Source organism: Triturus cristatus, chromosome 3_2 (genome assembly GCF_964204655.1).
Source record: "Triturus cristatus chromosome 3_2, aTriCri1.1, whole genome shotgun sequence".
Classification (NCBI taxonomy): domain Eukaryota; kingdom Metazoa; phylum Chordata; class Amphibia; order Caudata; family Salamandridae; genus Triturus; species Triturus cristatus.
The window spans coordinates 40,157,219-40,173,594 of NC_140584.1; positions in this window are offsets into that span (position 1 = coordinate 40,157,219).

Sequence of the window (16,376 nt, forward strand, 5' to 3'; positions counted from 1 at the left end):
TGGAACATGCATATGTCGCCAGATTCTATATACTTTTCCCAAGTCGGCTCTTCCAATTTGTTTGGTAATCCCGCGATGTTCCAGGAGATTATCCTCAGATGTTCAGAAGTGGGAGGTGTCAAAACACAAGGGTTGGAAGAGGTAGGTCCTGGCACCTCTCGTGTTGCAAAGCCTGGAGCGTGGGCAGCGTAAGTTTCATATGGCACCATGGCTCCCCTCTCCCCCTCGCCAACAGGGAGGGGATCCAAAGTTATCCCCTCGGCAGCAACTACTCCATCAGTGGCTTGGTGAGAGAATTCGTTTCTGCCATGATCTATGGTAGGTGGGTCATTCAATAGGCCAAAACTTGGTCCGGAGGACAAAGTGAAATGCTCCAAGGACCCACGTGAACCCAAAACCCCTGGCGCTGTCTTACAGGCGGTAAGTCAGTCGACCCCATCCAAACCATCCAGACAGTTAAAGCGATTGAAATCGCAAAAAGGTGTGTCTGGGGGTTGAAAATAACGGGGTTGTACAGAGCCTTTATGCTTACGTCTATGTTCCACCCTTGTCCAGTCATCGTATATTGGGGCCTGGCGCTTAAGAATCGGGGGAAAGAAGAAAGATACTGGGAGGGTCTGTATGGTGGAGTCCAGGGAACGGTTCATTCCTCTGCAAATATGTTGGACCGTGCCTGGATCCTTAAAAGTTACCATGATACAGTCCCCCACTATGGTTTTCCTAGTCTTCCCTAGCCATGGGACCCTTCTCACCATGATGATTTCATTATTATACTGGGGAGGCAAAGGTCGGTTCCAATTGAGCCATTTGATTACCTTTTTCTTAAGTAACAGGTAATCCTCTTTTTCCCCTGATCTTAAGTGAGGGGCACCCGCTAGAACCACCATTAATCTGTTGGCCTCAGGTGGAAGGTCTGGCCTCCGAGGTCTGGGAGTTGGACAAACGGGCGTGAGTGGGGGAACATTGACCTGGCCTTGATGCATTCTAGAGGACTCTATTTGTGGGCTATGTGGAATTAGAGCCGCATGATAAGTAGGCCTGGGGCTTTGGTTGTTGTGCCGTGCCTGAATTTGAGTGGCCATAAGGGGTTGCAGAGGGGAAGCAGATGGCATGCTTCTGGGGGGGGCTCTAGTGACATTAATTGCGGCATCTTCTTTAGAAGGTTCCTCAGCCGGGGGAGGGATTTCCACTAACTTTGTCTGCTTACTTACTAGAGTACTCAAGGTGCTAAGAGAAGTTTCTAGTAAAGTAAGCCTAATCTCGACCTTTTTTAAGCTGTCGGTGATGGGCTGTAGAAGGGAGCGGAGTAGGAATTCAATGTTCCCCTTAGCAGAGAGTGGATTATTTGGATTTGACGTAGTGCCCTCTTGTTCTTTGGTGGTGGCAGTGGTTCCGATGTTTGAGAGCTTAGAAGGAGGCACTATCTCCGTGTGCTTCCCCGGTAGAGCAATATTTGGCCGTTTCATGCCAAAGTCCAGATGGGATATTTTGGGTTTCCCCCGCCCCCCCGTTGATTTCCGGGCACGTTTACTGGGTGGGGGCCTATGTAACTCCACCACTACGTTTATTTTGGGCTTACTCTTATTGGCCAATTGGATAGGTGGAATTTGGGTTACCAGATTAACGGGGGAATGAGAGGTCTCTGGGGGGACTGGCTCTATGTTTTGTACAAGCGCTATCCCTGGGGTGGGGGGGATTTCCCTTAATAGAACAGGGAAGTCCTCTAGTGTCGAAATGTTTAGACTGCTGGATAGCACGCCTCCCTCTTGAGCAATGGGGGAGGGGCTGATGCCGATCAAGGGCCTGTTTTTTATGGATTCAATGGAGCGCCTGCGGTCCACCCTGCGTTTCTCTAGTGAACCCTCCATGTCCGCCTCACCTTTATTGGGTTTGAAGTAGTTATCCAAAGTCCCGGAGCTGGAGGCTCCCTCCCTAGAGGGGGTTTCCCGGTGTATGGGCGAGGGCATTTCCTTAGTTATGGCGAGGGACGGAATCAAGAGAGAGGGCCCAACCCGGCCTCCTTCGGCCAAGGACGGTCCCGCCCTTGTCCCGGGCTTCGCCCGCGCTGTGATCCGCGCTGCGGATCAGTGTGTGCTGGGAAATATTGTGACGTCAAGGGGCGGGTCCGGAAGAAGAGGCAGGCAGCAGCAGCAGGAAGCGGAGGGCTGCTGGGCCTCGCAGTCCTCAGAGCGCTGTTTCCCCGTGCAGGAGGTCAGTCTTTCACCACGAGCGGCACCCGCGAGATTTAAATCAATGTCCAGGTGTCCAGGGGTGGGTCCGGAGGAAGAGGCAGGCAGCAGCAGCAGGAAGCGGAGGGCTGCTGGGCCTCGCAGTCCTCAGAGCGCTGTTTCCCCGTGCAGGAGGTCAGTCTTTCACCACAATATAGTGTTTCTCTGAAGTTTTTTTAGGCCTTGTGTACCCCCACACACTTACTCGAAGACCAGGAGGTGGGGCGAGTATTATATCTGAGAGGTCCACTAAGGGGGTTGGCTAGTGTCTTTGTTTTCTCAAGATTCCCCAGAAGTAGTATAATGAAAACATGATGTCGGTGTTCAGAGTTCCAGTAATAATGCCCAAAGTAAAATAAAGGAAAGTATGTAAATACTTATTACTTAAAGGTTTTATGAGAGGCTCTTGGGTTCTTCTTCTCCTTCCCCTGTTCAACAAACCCCCATTTCCCAACTCCATTCTCTCCTACGTACGACTCCCAAAGCATCCCTTATTTATAAATATCTTCATTCACACCAATCACTCAGACCTAAATCCAAGGTTGAGATTCAATGGGAGATTGATTTTGAAACAGAATGGCCGATATCTCTTTGGGACAAGATATGGGCAAAACTCCGTAAAACTTCCAGAGCAGCCTCCCTGACGCAATCCTTATTTTTTATTTACAACAGATTACTTCATACTCCTTCTACACTACACAAACGCTTTCCTACTACCCCAGACATATGCTGGTCATGTGGCTCCCCCAATGCTACCTTATTTCATATGTTATTTCTCTGTAAATATGTGCATGACTTTTGGTTACAGGTGTGGGCTCAAGTTAATGTTATTTTTCATGCCTGTATTCCTTTTTCTCTCACTCATCTTTTCTTGGGTAGTCTATCCCCAGGTTGGGATAATGTAGATATGTATGTTCGCATTGTAGATTTGTTATTAGCTGTAGCCTTTCAGCAGATTACTGTTAATTGGAAAAATACTTCTATTATTTCTTTCAAAGGGTGGTGGTACAATGTCTGTCACAATCATAGACTCGATAATGCTTTTGTTTTTCCTGTTCAATTAGCAACTAAACGAGCAGAATTATGGCTCCCCATTACATTGTATTTAGATAAATGTACTGCCCATTCATCTCGTCCAACGCCTGCTCAACAAGAGGTCTCTAAACCCCCATGATACCCTTTCCACATCCAAGATTTTCTAATATACTGTTTTTTCTCTTTTTCTCTTCTTTCTCAAATGCCCATGTTCAATTGTTCAAATGCTCATGATCATTGTTTTTATTGTATATTCTCTCTTACATGCTACATTCTGTTATTCCCCTTTTCCCCTTCTTCCCCACCTTCCCTCTCCCTTCCCTTTCCTAATTGATGTTATGTATTGATTCACTCTTTTTCATTGACTAATAAAAATGTTATTGAACTCAAAAAAAAAAAAAAAGATTGTCCACTCACTGTAACTACATCTATCCCTAAAACAACAATTCAACATCCAATTGATGTACAAAATAGGAGGAATAAATTAGTCTCTGAAAGTGGCAGTTCTAACGCGGTTTTTTGCCCCCAACCTACATCGCATTTATTTAATGGGATTTCTCTTATAGAACAACCCTATCTTGACTTACCACCTGCTGTTACACCCTATACAGTAATACTTGCTAATGTACCTGAGATTAGGGCCGAGGAAAGTGAATGCTGGGAGACCCTTACAAATAAGGTACTCCACTGGTTAAGCTCAAAGGTCGATTTTACTGACCAACTTTCACAGATTTTAAGATCCATCCACACACCAGCCATTCCCTCTATTCATGGGAGGTCAAAGGGAGGGTTGAGCATATATGTCTCAAATCTGTTGCAGATAAATAAAATATCCTTTATCATTATGAATCAGCTCTATCAAGTGCTGACAATGAACATAGATAAGCAAAATACAATTGTTTTGATTAACTTTTATAATAATGCACAGAAAGAGCACCTGGGGGAAATTTTAAAACAGCTTAGACTTTCCCTCCAGGAAATACAGAATGGAAGTATTGAGGATATTCTATTTGTTTGGGGGGGGGGGGGGGGGGGTTAATATCACCTTATGTTCACACTTTGAGGAGGCAGTATGCGGTCTGGTAGACGAGGATAATTCTAATCTACCCCATTTTCCTCACTGTTCTTATGGTGACGTTTTAAATGAGATTCTGTTCCTTTTCGATTTGGGCTTTGCTAATGTAATAAGTTCGCCGCCAATCCCATTTTGTCAGACCTTCAATGGTAGAGGCTTATCCTCGATCATTGATTTCATAATAGTCTCAAATAGGTATGCTTCTCGCCTAACGGCTTACAAAACCCACAAGATTGCTATAAGCTATCACTATCCTTTGAGTGTGACTATGTCTTTTCCATCAAAAAGACATCATCCCTATTTAAAGAAGATATATGCAGCTCAAAACTTGGAAATTAATAAAATAAATGGTTACTCCTTAAAGTGGGATAAGGTAGATCCCCACAAGATCACAAAGACAGTGGGAGAAAAAAGCCTGGTTCTAATAATGAAGTATTAGGGTCCTACGTACAAATATTAGAAATGATCAGGGACTCATTGAAAGTAGAAATAAAAAAAGGGAAGAAGAAACATAATGGGTGGTTTAATAGTACCTGCACAAAAGCCTATACAGAACTTAAGCAAGCATTACATAAAAAAGAAAGGGATGTGTTTGAAATAAGGCAGTGTAGACAAGCATACAATCTGGCGATAAAAGCACGAAAAGTGGAACTTAAAAATAATTTTTGGATCGACCTACACAAGGCAAGCGCCAATAAGGATAGTACCGCCTTTTGGCAGGTGGTTAAATCTCCATTTCTGACAACTGATGCCACTCCTACTATAGAAATTGCTATCGATAGGGGACTCTGGGTAGAACATTTTTCAATTTGTTTTAGAAAATTAAGGAAGGAGGCCGATGGCACACCCTTAAGTGCGACAATCCCCAGCTCCCTACCGAAAGACCCTCCAATTGAATTAATAATTTCCTTGGAAGAGGTACAATCTGCTCTAAAAGCCAGTAAGAGGGGAAAAGCGCCAGGCCCAGATGGTGTACCGGTTGATGTTTTCAAACATAATATGGATCTATGGGGACCATTACCAACGCGAGTGTTCTCTGCCTGTTGCCTGGTCGGACTAGTAGACACATGGTCAGAATCAATCATGGTACCAATTTTTAAAAAGGGCGACAGGCAGAACCCGGCATGCTACCGTCCCATTTCCCTGTCGGATTCGGTGGGAAAAGTGGCCGGTTGTATTGTCCTTAACAGACTCCAACAGTGGGCTGTAGATAACAATGTATTGTCAGAGTTACAATTCGGCTTTAGGGAGGGTTTAGGTACCACAGAACAGGTCCTCAATCTAACCATTCTTGTGGGGAAGTATACAAAGGCAAGGGAGGGAAAAATCTATCTTGCCTTTGTTGATCTTTCTTCCCCTTTTGATTGTGTGTGCCATCAAAAGTTATGGATTATACTAGAGGAAATGGGGGTTGAGGCTCCTTTAATTAATTTTTTAAGAGCACTCTATACAAATGCAAGAGCCCGGGTACAATATGGACTCAATGGAGAGTGTACGGTGTCATTCCAAGTGGAGAGGGGGGTTAGGCAGGGCTGTGTCCTGGCGCACTTCCTCTTTACTCTGTATACTAGCGGTCTGGAGAGGGCTATGTTGGAAGGGTGCCAGGACCTACCACAGCTGGAAAAACGTCCTATACCTGCCCTGCTCTACGCGGATGACGCTTTAATCATGGCCAGAACACCAAGAGGATTACAGCGGGCTCTTAATAGCTACAACGAGTTAATGAAAAGTTTAGATCTAAATATAAACCCTACTAAGACTCTTATAATGAATTGTGGAAGGGGCGGAACGAAGCCGGTGAAAATTTTCGTAGAGAACACAAAAGTGAAATCTACTCCAACGTATCCGTACTTAGGAATTTTAACTGACAACAAGGGATTGTGGTCGCAGGCCATAAGAGCAAGGAAATTGCTTTTTATGAGAACAACCACGGCATTAGTGAATTTCTCACAAAAATTAGGGAAGAGACCCCCAGTTGAGCTGATCAAAATTTACCAAGCCAAATGTGTCAGCACAGCCATTTATGGGGCTGCTATATGGGGTACTGTAATGTCACAGAATTACAGAAGGTTGAGAACGCTTTTTTAAGATATGTTTTTGCTGTTCCCCGATCAACATTAACCTATATTTGCCATAATGAGCTGGGCCTCCCATATATTTCAGATATAATAAAGGTACAAACTACATTTAATCGACACGTGCTTTGTGATAGCCTAAAGCTAGATAATCCCTTGGAGATTAGGTGGCTGAAATACATTAAAGAATTCATGACCGATCTGGGCAAACCTGAATATTATTCTAATCCTCCTGTGTTGGGCATAATTCCAAGAAAGGTTTTTAAAAAACAATGCGTGTCCCACATGGAGGAAAATAGATTTACCAATGAGGCTTCCAGACCAACTGTTCAAATGAACCAGCTGATGTGCTCTACCTCCGCCATTCAACCATATTTAACATACACAATAAGAGGGTATGATAGATTCGTCTTTACACGCCTCAGACTTGATGTATTTCATCGCTTGGTGAGTCTTCCGACCATGAATGATTGGTTGAAGACCTTACCAAATTGTCCTTGCGATGGAGTATCAGTACAATCAACTATACATGTAGTCCTGTTCTATGAATATTATTCAGAGCAGCGGAGGAGGTGGATTAGACCTATCTTATAAATATAGGGCTTGAGGCAATGCCGACCAGCTTACCTTGCTCTGTAATTTCTTGATAATATATGCATCGCAAGAAGTATAGCCACTTTTCTGAAATGTACGATTAGACATAGGAAATATCTTGAACTGTGTTCTTCTTGATAACATGATTTTAGTCTAAAACTTTTTATCTGTAAATGAGTCTTCTAAATATCTTTTGTAAGGCTGTTTTTATACAAAACTTTATAACTGTTTTTATAATATATGTAATATGAAATATGAAATTTTATAATACGTGTAACATGAAATGCTAAAATTGTGCTTTTATGTTTTTTTCTGTTGTTTTAAATTAAAAACCGAATAAAGCTAATTTTGAATTTGAGTCAATTTAAATCTTGAGGAAGACACTGTATTGGAGATATAAGCCTTATGAGCATAGTGTTACGAGCACAAAAAGTGGTACTTAACTGGGGCACTGTAAACAAGGTGTGCAATGTGTACTTATCTAGTGCAGCGTCGGCATTGTAACATATGTTATCAGAGGCAAAGTGATTATGTCATAGCAGTTGGGGGAATTCATTTTAAACATTGTCCATCTAACATGGAGTATTGGGAAAGGTTCAACTTTCATGAACATGGCCAAACTATTCCGATTTTGCTAGAGACAACTTTTTGCACCCCTGACCTACTCCCTGCATCCAAAATTCTTGCCGGACTTCTGGCTTCAGGGAATTGTTTTCCTCCCTGTCACTCAGGCCCACCAGCCCTGAGAGGCAGCGAGAAACTGCAATTGTTTTATCCATTTGGAGCCTTGGGGTCAATGGGCATGCCTGTTCTTGCCCGGGCTCTTAGGGCAACTGGTGCTGGCGGGCATGGAGGTCATGGAGACATTGGTGCCAATTGGCTGTGGTGGGTGTAAAATGTGGATTTGGAAGATTTAGCGGAAGTGTGGGACAAGAACGAACAGAAAGATGCATTGGGTGAAAAAGGGTCCAGGGCACAGTGGTGGGCATGCGATGGGCTAGGGAGTCGTGGATCCAGTGAAGAGCTTGAGCCTAGTGAGGGGGAGCAGGTGTTAAATTGCAGTCTGGAGCAGATGGTGGAAAGAAAGCAGAGGATCAGAATCGAAAGACGGCAGCCTGTAATAAGGAGAGGGCATGTGGTGTGCCTGGGATGGGTGGCATGGGGATGGGAGGTGTTAAGAGTGTGTTTTGTGTTTCAAACGAAAGAGCCATGGAGGTTAAATGAGATAAAGGAGTGGGGACTCAGCCAAAGAAAGAAGGATTGGTGAAGGATAAAGAACTGAAAGTAAAAGAGTGTTGGTAGTGGTGCTTCAGCACTAGCAGTGAAGGCAGATGAGCCACAGAAGTGAGAAGAGGAGACAAAGAGGAGGAAAGCAGAGGCAAAAGAGGGAGGAGGTATATTAGATGCCCTTTCTGGATATCACAAAGCCTTTGGGTGCAAACTTGATGTTGGCCAAGAAAACAACATTTTAAAAGAGTGAGTATGTTGATCTCTTTGAGTTATTAAAAAAACGGAGATAGCCTTGGCAGGAGATCAAGGGTCCCAGGGACTATCAAGAATTGGAACTCTACATTGAAATTCACTTCTGTGTATTGGAAAAGTGTCCTGAATGGTGTGTCCTTCTGTTTAAGTATATGAATGTCGTTCATAGTGTTTTGTGAATATTGGTAGAATATCATGGGCGTTATATAATTCGGAGGACTGGGCTAGGATGTTTGAAGAGGAGAAGCTAATGAAGGGCAAGGTAGACCAAGAACTAATTGTGGTTCCAATGGATAGCACCCATGCAGCGGACCAGCACATTGCCTTATCATCACTTGCTGGGACCTTCCGCATAGAGAGGGATGGGTTCAACAACACTTGGCAGGGTACTGGGAGCTGGTGGTGGCAACTAGTGCATGCTGGACTTTTAATACTGGGGTACGAAGCTGCACCTTTTGTATGTACAGGGGCAGCTACTACAAGTGTCAGGCTATTCACCCTTTGGTTCAATGCTGAGGGGACTTCAGGGGAGACGGACAATGGCAAGGAAAGGGGAGCCAAAGGTTCTAGTGCGCAGCAGGAAAGGGTGCCTACTCTCTTTAAGCTAGATAGATTGGAAAAAATAATATTTTTGTATCTGAAGACAGAGGAGGTGTGTTTTCTGGGAAAAGGTTTTGCGTTAGTTTTTATTTGGGCTGAGCCGAAAATCTGAAATTGCGATATGAGAGTTCACATATGTGGAAAAAACTCCAGAAACAAGGGGAGGATGGGAAGGTGGCCAGCCTGTTTATGTACTGGCCTTTCACTGACTCCATTGTGTTTCCGCTCCGGGTGGTGTCCAAGAAAACGGAGGCGAAGTTCCATATTGTACATCACTTGTCATGCATGGCCAGTGGGCTTTTTTGTTGATAATTTTGTTGTGGAGCACAATCCAGTGTGGTGTGCCAGTCTGAAGAGTTGTAGGGTTGGAGCACAAATGTCAACATTAACTCATAATTTGACTGCCAGCGCACTACCATGATTTTCAGCTTTTAGGGATGCAATTCGAAGTGAAGAATTGTGTGGATAGTCACGCTTGCCTTTTGAGACATTTGGCACCTTTTTACAACGGATATTTTCAGCTGTGACAGGGTCATTTATCGTGACAAATTACTTCAATTATTTATTTTTTATAGGCAGGTTATTACAGAGCAGTGTTGGTGGCCATTGAAGTTAACTACATATGTTTGAGTGCCATTGGCGGCTGAGAGACAGTGTGTCCATGCTGGCCCATTACATTTGTGGCCACCGGGTTGGATTCATTTAAGACGGAAGCACAGTTGCCTAAGTAACCGGTGACAGTGTTAATGCACTCGTTGGCGGAAGCTGTGCAGGTGGAGAGGTTGGAGCTGAGAAAAGTGCAGAGCTGGCCGAGACATCTGAATTTTACACAGAGGGGTGTGAGAGCAGGAAGGACGTTTGAAGAAGCGTTTGCTTGTCCATATCTGGGTTCAGCTACCCCCACCACAAAGTGAGGTTGAAGTCAGGCGTAAAAGCAGATCTTCAAGTGTGGCGAACCTTTTTTAAACATTTCAATGGAATTACAATGTGGTGGTCCGGAGATGAAGTGGATGGAGGGTACGGATCTATTTTGATGCAACAGATGCAGGAGACTTCGGATTGTATTGTGGTTTGTGGAGATGTGTCCTTAGGAGTAGGTAAGGGAAGCCTGGACTACTGCATTTTTGGAGGGTTTTTTTCTGGGATTCAGCGTAAACAGTGTAGGCAGTGCATCAGGCAATGGTGTGTGTGGTTGCGTGTGCACACTGGTATACATATGTGCCTGTAAAAAAGTACAGTGCGTTAGGTAATAGTGTGCAACAAGCTGATATTTGAATGTGAACAACAAAGCAGTGGTGGAGATTGTAAATAAGCAGACAGAGATGAGACATTTCTGAGACTGCTGATTGTGTTTACTTTAAAATTAATGTTGTCTTTCGGAGCAGCATGTACCCAGTGCTGAAAATTAAATTGCAGATGCACAGTCTCATTTGCAGTGGCAGAGGTTCAGTAGTTTGGAACCGGAAGCAGCGAAGAGGAAGTTGAGGATGCCCAAACTGTTATGGCCGTTGTGTGCATCAGCCTGATGCAACTAATCAAAGGGTCATTAGCGAAATCCAAGAGGAAAGCATGCAGGCAAATGTGGTGTAAGTTTCTGGAGAGCAGAGTAGTGAGACAAGGTGAAATGGGCATGGAAGTGCATAAAAGGAGAAAAGGTGGGAAGGTGTATTGCCTTTAGTCACAATTTCAGGGAAGCTTGCATGGTTTACCTTCTGTAGTAAGTTCTTTTGGTATGACTATGAGCCCAGTGCAGGTGAAGTGGAGAATAGGATGCTAGAAGGCTGTGCAAGAGAGAAAGGGGAGCCATGGTAAACTGTGGCAGTCTAGAACACTACGGTTGTTTCACATTTGGTGGTCCTATTGGGGAGTGAGTGTACCTCTGAGTGACAGACGTTGTTCGGTTTGAGAATGTTGAAGATGTTCTTTGGTGCATTTAGGGTATCTGAGTTTTTGAGACATGCAAGTTTTGTAGGGGATACAAATGAGTGAGGTGCTGAGGAGGGACAATTCAGTGATCATGAATTTGAGGAGCTCTATGATGGTTTAAAGGAAGTTGAGTAAGAATGTGATGCTTTTGAACTGGAGTCACATGGGTTTGCTCGTGGGGATGGTTTGAGAAATTTTGAGTTGGAAAGGAGAAGTAGGGAAGTCATTAGGCACTAGAGAGGGTTATGTTTGACCAGTTTTCAGTTGGGGCTGAAAAGGATGGGTTTACAGCAAGAGGATTTTTTTTGACACATTCTTTTAGGGTAGGGGCAGCTTCAGAGGCATCTGAGCTGAGGCTTTTAGAGAGCCAAGTTAGGGACATAGGAAGATGGCAGTTGTTGGGATGGAAAAGTCCTTTTGTATGGTGGTAGATGTGCACCTCTGCCCAGAGTGCCCTAGCTGCAGTGACATCTGGATTCTTGGTAATGATTTTTGCTCATGTTCGAACACGGATCATGCATGTGAGCTATGACTTAGACCTGCTTCATAGGTGACAGTCTGCTTAGATGGAGAAGGGTGCTCAAAATGCTACCCTCAAGTAGTGGAAGACTACTGCCTTCACCGGGAGTTAAGCAGCATGAGAGAGGTGGTGGCAGCATACCATGTTTTCTAGTTTTAATGATCAGTAGAGTGAAAAGGTGTTTTACCTCTGTCAATGGAGTGGCGCCTTCAGGCCCACTCTGGTAAAGTTCTGCTCCTGTGTGCCTAAGTCACCCTTGGCCTTCATTGGATTGTTTGCAGCACTGGGATGTATGTGTGCCTGTGAAAATGTGCAGTGCATCAGGAAATGGTGCAAATGGTTGCGAGTGTCCGCTGGGATATATGTGTGCCAGTGAGAAAATATAGTTTGTTAGGAAATAGTGTTCAAGGTTGCATGTGTGCTCTTGGATACATGTGTGACTCTGGAAGATATTTATAGCGCATCAATACATAGCTGGCATGGTTACATGTATGTGCATGGATATATGTAAGCCTGTGAGCTGGTCCCACAAGTAGGAGATAGCGCAACATGTTGCGTGACCACACCGATATATACGGATGCCTGTTCAAGGGAACAGTACATTGGAGGTTGCACATGTGTGCTTGTGTGCACAGAGGTGTGTGTATGTGCTAGCAATGGACAAAACATATGGATAACACTTAGTTTTGTTTTGGGAGACCGAGGGCTTGCAAGAGGAGAATGGAGAGGTAGAGGGTTCTCCCAGACGGGGAACAACCTTTACAACGCAACTTTTACAACGCACTACACTTACAACGCATTTTTTACAACGCAACATCCATTACAACGCATTCCATTACATAGCATGACACTACAACGCATTTTTAAAAACTACCTTTACAACGCATTCCATTACAACGCATACTACCTTTACAACGCATACCATTACAACGCATAATATTACACTACACTATCCAACACTTACCCTACTGCTGCACCCCCTGGAGTTAGAATAGTAATTTTTACCCCTATACTATCCAACACTTACCCTACTGTTGCACCCCCTGGAGTTAGAATAGTAATTTTTACCCCTATACTTTCCAACACTTACCCTACTGTTGCACCCCCTGGAGTTAGAATAGTAATTTTTACCCCTATACTATCCAACACTTACCCTACTGTTGCACCCCCTGGAGTTAGAATAGTAATTTTTACCCCTATACTGTCCAAAACTTTCCCTACTGTTGCACCCCCTGGAGTTAGAATAGTAATTTTTACCCCTATACTATCCAACACTTACCCTACTGTTGCACCCCCTGGAGTTAGAATAGTAATTTTTACCCCTATACTATCCAACACTTACCCTACTGTTGCACCCCCTGGAGTTAGAATAGTAATTTTTACCCCTATACTATCCAACACTTTCCCTACTATTGCACCCCCTGGAGTTAGAATAGTAATTTTTACCCCTATACTATCCAACACCTACCCTACTGTTGCACCCCCTGGAGTTAGAATAGTAATTTTTACCCCTATACTATCCAACACTTTCCCTACTGTTGCACCCCCTGGAGTTAGAATAGTAATTTTTACCCCTACACTATCCAACACTTACCCTACTGTTGCACCCCCAGGAGTTAGAATAGTAATTTTTACCCCTATACTATCCAACACTTTCCCTACTGTTGCACCCCCTGGAGTTAGAATAGTAATTTTTACCCCTATACTATCCAACACTTTCCCTACTGTTGCACCCCCTGGAGTTAGAATAGTAATTTTTACCCCTATACTATCCAACACTTTCCCTACTGTTGCACCCCCTGGAGTTAGAATAGTAATTTGTACCCCTATACTATCCAACACTTACCCTACTGTTGCACCCCCTGGAGTTAGAAAAGTAATTTTTACCCCTATACTATCTAATACTTACCTTAAATGCAATTTAATATTATGCGTTGTAATGGTATACGTTGTAAAGGTAGTATGCGTTGTAATGGAATGCGTTGTAAAGGTAGTTTTTAAAAATGCTTTGTAGTGTCATGCTATGTAATGGAATGCGTTGTAATGGATTTTGCGTTGTAAAAAATGCGTTGTAAGTGCATGCGTTGTAAAAGTGTGCGTTGTAACGACATACATCCTCCCAGACAGATTTGTGGATTGCTGCATTCCTGAGAGCTGGTTGAGATACTCATTGGAGGAAGAAAGAGCCAGGCTCTTGGGTGCACATCAATAGGGGCTCTTTGATTATGAGTGGAGATCACTGGTAAAATGGTCTTGGGCACATCTGAGGAAGGAAATTGGGCTGCTTAGGGTCATAAAGGGGAGGTCTGTGGCCCTTTGGAAACCTTTTGATGCACATATCACTAAGGCAGACATCCAGGTATGAACCTCTAGTTATTGCCTTGCCCTGTGCTTGGCGTTATCAAGATTTAGACTGTCCTGCTGTGATAGACTGCTCAATGGAGGAAGAGCACAACAAACAAGTGGGCACTTCAATGTGGGCAACCCTCAGAAGATGAACTTCAGCGACACTAAAGGCTAGATGTATCAAGTATTTTTCCGTTCGCAAACGTCCCGATTTACAGAATCGGGCTGTTTGCGACCAGAAAAATGCATTTTGGTATGTATCATTCCCAAATTTTGATTTGCCAACATTTTACTGAATCGCAATTTGGAACTGCAAATACATACCGTTTTGGTATTAGGAAGGGGCGTGTTTAGAGCATCCCTCCCTAATACCGAATCGAGTGGTATGCAGGAATGTTTAGCAAATGAAATGCGGTCACTAAAGATTCCCATCTTACCGCCTAATTCAGGTAGGTGGTAGCCGATTCCCAAATGGGAAGGAGTCTGCAAGGGACCCCTTCCCATTTGCAAATGGTTGAGAAAACTTTTTTTTTTTAGCGCAGGCAGTGGTCCAACATTCAAAAACTCGTCCAATTTTCCTTTAAGGAAAACGGGCAGCATTTAAAAAACATGATTGCTTTATTTAGAAGCAATCACAGACACGATGCACTGACTCCAGCAGGCCACCATCCCTGTGATTTCAGTAATTCCTAATGGGTCGTAAATTGCGATCTACCTCAGTAATATTCATGAGGTAGGTTGATTTGCGACTCACTAGTAATCGCTAAATGAAATTCTATGAGTTTCACACATTAGGAATAGCGATTTCCTAATTGTAATTCATAGAGAATCTCTATTAGGTAATCTCTCTTGTTAATATTGATACAGCTGGCCCTAAATCAAAAATGTGTCTGTAAATGGATTATAAATAGGGAAACTCGAGACTCCTAAATTATCAAACTGAAGTTGTACATCAACGGGGAGAAGCTCAGTATGAGTTCTGCCTGTTGTGACCAGGACTTGGGACTGAGGGTCTGTCACTCTCCCAAGCAGGGTGAGGGGACATCACCCAGGAGGATCAAGAACACTTACCTGGAGCCAGGACCGGCTTTACGGCAGTGTGACCAGTTCAACTGCACCTGGGGAAGACCTTGCGGGTGCAGGGTAGAAATTACGTATGCGTTAAAAGAACCTGCTGCAGAATGCCTTGTGTGTCTAGCAGTTTTCAGACAACAGTAAAATAGTCAAGAGAACTCTGGGGATAAGTGTTCCTGCTGAAAAGGGATCAGATTTCTGTCTATTGCCAGTTTTGACTCATCATAAGGTAGTGCAGAGGGTTAAAATACCTCCGCAAAGAATGTGTACCATGCAGATCACAGAACGTTTTTTATGTGGATGGTGCAGTGGGTTACTGCTTTTGTCACAGACATCTTTTTGTTACTTGTCGTTCATAAGTTACAACACTAATATAGCACAACGACCTATGAACTGTCATCATAAGCTGCAAGCAAACTGATTGGTATAGGTTGGAACGTTATGCTTTTTTTCACAGTCTTTCATTATCCTAATGTTGCTAAAAAGGGTTTGTTTGGTTAGAAATACATTCTTATTAGTAAACTCAATCCCAACCACTATGATACAGTTTAAATCCTGAGTTTGTGCTTCTCCAGACCAATCACTCTTAAAATATACTGCCCACTAGATTGGATACATGTGATTCCTACACCTTGTGACCGTCATTGTCTTATGTAACATTCCCTATAGACTGATTTACAAAAGTATGATACTTTGTCTCTGTATAATGTGTGTGTGTGATGTAAAGTGTTCCAACACCCTACAATGGTATAAGTAGCGCTATTAAAACAAATAAAATGCATGTGAAAGAGGGGCTATGGAAAGATGAGGTGGCACTACTGAAGGGTGGTGGTGAGGAAAATTGCGGGGAAGGAGGTCATTTGGGGTGCCAAAAAAGATTCTTACGCAGGCATTACCAGTGCTAAAGCCAGCCCTGCATGGAGCATGTAACACCGCTTCTGTCTGACCTAAGACCAGTGAGCCCTCCAAGGCAAAGAAGATCACTTGGAGGGAGTGAGGTCCAGTGGGGATACCGCTGTCTGCATCCCAGGAGCAGAATATGAGATTCAGGTCTGCCGGGACTGTAGCATTGATAGGGCTGCCATCTGTGTACCACAGTACGGGACCCCTTTGCCAGGTGGGGGTCAGGGTGAAGAATAAGGGTCACCGCCCTTGGTGCTGCTTTGTAAGAGAATGAGGGCCGTCGCTCTATACACCGCCATGACCCAAAGAAAATCATCACAATATTCCTGCCGCCTGTGATCCCCGTATACCAGATGGGGTTCGCAGTGATGAACCAGGGCCGTGACCCTGTATGTGCTGCTGTAAACCTTCCTGCGTGTCAGGAAGAAGGGGCCATGAAGGGAGAATAGGGCCTTGACACTTAATACAGGTGCATCCAAGAAGACACTGTGTGCCGTGACCCGCAGAGTGTGAGAGCA